This window comes from Cyprinus carpio, chromosome A7, assembly GCF_018340385.1.
Source record: "Cyprinus carpio isolate SPL01 chromosome A7, ASM1834038v1, whole genome shotgun sequence".
In the NCBI taxonomy this organism is placed as follows: Eukaryota; Metazoa; Chordata; class Actinopteri; order Cypriniformes; family Cyprinidae; genus Cyprinus; species Cyprinus carpio.
In genome coordinates this window covers 6,052,072-6,056,084 of record NC_056578.1, presented here as the reverse complement: position 1 = coordinate 6,056,084, position 4,013 = coordinate 6,052,072, and the positions used below count along the sequence as shown (strand labels likewise).

The 4,013-nt window shown below is 40.0% G+C and overlaps 1 pseudogene; it reads right to left on the bottom strand.

The window, feature by feature from the left end:
• Window positions 1–464: 464 nt before the first annotated feature.
• Window positions 465–3,708, bottom strand: LOC109072177 (annotated as a pseudogene).
• Window positions 3,709–4,013: the final 305 nt, after the last annotated feature.

Genomic DNA, 4,013 nt, shown 5'->3' with positions numbered 1-4,013 from the left:
TGTTGTTTTTTTTTAAATACTTAAAGTGTGGTTTAAAAAAAAAAAATTTTTTTTGAAAAATAACCTTAAAGAAAGATGTTGTGAATCCCTAGCGCATCATGACAGAAGTGCACTTGAGGGATTGGCATCCAAAAATAACAGCTGGCTGGTGTTTTTCTCAAAATGCAAAAATGAGACCTCTGAGTTTGCACACACCCTAAAGATAATCAGACTAAAACGAGCTTTTCCGAGCCGTCATTTTCTGTCTTAGTGAAGGAGTGAATGATAAATTTCATCTTAACACAGGTGAGTAAATGTTAGCTGGATAATAAGGCTCTCCATTCATATACACTCCTGAACACAATCTTAAGACCGGGGGAAACATTACAAGTATTCGCATTTCACATTCACTGGTGGATCGTAATCAGGTCGTAAGTACTGCTTCAAAATACCAAAAGAAGAAATAGGAGCAAGAGACAAAAAAAAAAAAAAAAAAAAAGAGCCAATTTACTGAAAACTGCATATAAACTCAAACAGGCTGTTCATCAGCTGATCAACAAAATGAATCTTTGCCTCTACAACAATGTAGTACCTGTGGCTCAGTGGTAGAGCATTACGTTAGTGGTTTGGTTGTGGGTTTGATTCCCAGGGAACACAAGTTAGGTAAAAAAAAATGTTAGGCTGAATGCACTGTAAGTCGCTTTGGATAAAAGCGTCTGCTAATTGCATAAATGTAAATAACAACTGCATATTTTTTTTGTTGAAATTGTTTGATAAATAAAATTATGAATATAGAAATATGATGAAAAAAATAAAATGATACTTTTAAATATGACACTAAAAGAGAGATGGTCCTCACTGCAGAACACAAGATCCAGGGGGCGTGGTTGGATCCAGATCCAACTCCTCCCACCTTACATATACATAAACCTATCCTTCTCCACCCCCTGATTTCTAAACCCACCCATCTCCACCCCTTAGATGTGGATCTAATCACACCCCCTGGATCTTGTGTTCTGCAGTGAGGGACTACTGCTAAAACCGGCAGTGTGCTAGGTGGTGGCAAGTCCAGCATAACAGTATCAAAAGAAATCAAATAAGAAATAAGTTATTAGACATAAAAAAAGCTAAATTAGAAATAAGTTATTAGAAATAGGAAATAAGCCACTCAAAATCTCAGGTGCAACATATGCAAGAGCTTCAGTGTCTGTTGTGTGTGCATCATTGGACCTAGAAATAAATGGTACAGATTATGTTCATCATATGAACTACATGCATTATTTACTGCATTGTTTTATGGTACTACAACACTAGCTACAACAACAATCAAAGCGTTTATCTGTGATTAAAGAACGCATTCTCAGTTATCTGTGTTTGGAGTCTCAGAGTTTGGGTTCAGTGCGTCTCGTAGTGTATCCAGAATCGTCTGAAGCTCCTCTGTAGTCTCTTTTATTTTTGTCACAAATTTCATGGTTTCAGACTTCATCTCTTCTACTTGATCAGTGTTTGAAGGCAGCAGGTTTGTTGTGCCGCTGTTATTTGGTGTCCGGTCATTCAGCCCTGTGGTTTGGTTGCTGGTGGATTCTTGTCGACTTGATTTTAAAGCGTAATCTCTGCGGATGTTGTGGATTTCTCTGGAGTCGAGAAAAACGAAGAAGACGTCAACAGCTATGAAAAGTGCAGATAAAACCCCTGTAGCTGCTTCAGCCACACGAACTGCTCTTGCAGCCTGAGCTGCAATATGCCCCACGTTTACGACTTGAGTTAAACGAAGAAGCTCCGGGATTCCTCCCAGTCCTCGTCCAAGTCGAGCTCCTACTCTCATCCCGGATTGTGCACTAGAAAGTGACCCACTGCTTGTTGAAAACTCATTTTGTAGCGTTTCCCACTGCTGTTGAGATGTTTTTGGATGCAGCATATAATGGAGGTAATTTTCTCCTGGAACTCTGTTAAGATCATTTTAATCTTCCTTCTGTTTGTTTGCTGGTTAACCATGTTTGTTATGTTGCTGGCTCCAGCTGTTATTCCACCAGCGACTGCCGTACCGATTCCCACACCTGTCACTATCAGAGAGGCTCCGAGAGTGAACGGAGTGAGAATAAGTCCAACTATAGATGTGATTCCTCCAGCCAGACCTACCACTCCTCCTGTGAGACTGCTGACGGTTGTGTTGAAGTGGACCGTCTCCAAACCATCGGCCAGGTTTCTCATTACATCTAGAGTCTTATAAAGCTCCTCAATAGTTTGTATGCGCTGAAAAATTATCACATGGTTAAAATCTCATTGACAGATGGCCGGTGCTCTGGATCCTTCTGAAGTGTGTCTTTCACAAGCTGACGAAGATCCTCAGAAAAGGTGTTGGGAAGAGCTTCATAGGAGCAGGTGAGTATCTTTGTAACAATCTCAACTGGGTTTCTTGCTTTAAACTAAGAGGAATAACAAGTTAACCAGTTGGTGGGATCTTAAAATAATGCATCAGTGAGATCACACACACACACACACACACACACACACAAACACCTTTATGCCTATTGAGACAAAACAACCACCCATCCAACCACTTGAAAATATAATGTTATATGGTAAATATTATTGACATTATACAGTTTTTTTTTTTTTTTTTGTGTGTGTGTGTGTGTGTGTGTGTGTGTGTGTGTGTGTGTGTGTGTGTGAAAATATTGTACATAATTTTTACAATAATTTACATTTTTCCAGCTAGATAACTTGTGTGAATAATTTCAAATTGTACTGTCTTGGCCTTTCCGAAAGCTTTACATTTCTGCAATATATTACAAACTCAGTGCATTTAGTTATACAAAGGATAAAATTGAACTAAAAATCTCACAGCACACTTCAGCTCGCACAGCTCATAGACGACACATCCCAACCTCCAAATTTCACTGAAATAGAAAGTGAATGTTATAAAGGTTTTTCAGTGCTTTGATTTGGAAAATACATAAAGCAAGTTAATGTTGCATACAATACTATAACCAGAAATAATTTAAAGGAGTCACTTGGAAGTCACAGCAGCAGCGCGAATTATGTGCCCAGCAACATCTGATTCAAATATTAGAGTGTACAGTCGTGGCCAAAAGTTTTGAGAATTACATAAATATTGGAAATTGGAAAAGTTGCTGCTTAAGTTTTTATAATAGCAATTTGCATTTACTCCAGAATGTTATGAAGAGTGATCAGATGAATTGCATAGTCCTTCTTTGCCATGAAAATAAACCTTTCCACTGCATTTCATTGCTGTCATTAAAGGACCTGCTGAGATCATTTCAGTAATCATCTTGTTAACTCAGGTGAGAATGTTGACGAGCACAAGGATTACTGGAGATCATTTATGTCAGGCTGATTGGGTTAGAATGGCAGACTTGACCATGTTAAAAGGAGGGTGATGCTTGAAATCATTGTTCTTCCATTTGTTAACACCCATGGTGCTGCATAAAAATGGCTCCAGCAGTTTCAGGATCGCTCTCAAAGAGGATTCAGCTATGGATCGGAGTGCCACCAGTGCAGAGACTTGCTCAGGAATGGCAGCAGGCAGGTGTGAGCGATTCGCACGCTATTGTGCGAGGCCAAGTCTTGGAAGATGATCTGGTGTCAAGAAGGGCAGCAAAGAAGCCACTTCTCTCAAAAAAAAAAAAAAAAACCATCAGGACAGATTGATCTTCTGCAGAAAAAGTATATGTGAATGGACCTCGCTGAGGACTGGGGCAAAGTCATATCTCCTCAAGTGCAGCCCTCTTTCCCATAGCTTCTGGGGCATCTGGAAAAAAAGGCTCTTGGTCCTCGGAGAAGCAGTAAAGGTGAGCTACCATCAGTCCTGTGTCAGCGCCAAGCCAGTAAAGCATCCTGACACCATTCATGTGTGGGGCTGCTTCTCATCCAAGGGAGTGGGCTCACCACACCCTGCCTAAAACACAGCCATGAATAAAGAATTGTACAAAAACACCCTCCAACAAGCACTTCTTTCCAACAATCCACAACAGTTTGGTGAAGAACAATGCATTTAGCACGTAACTGAAACG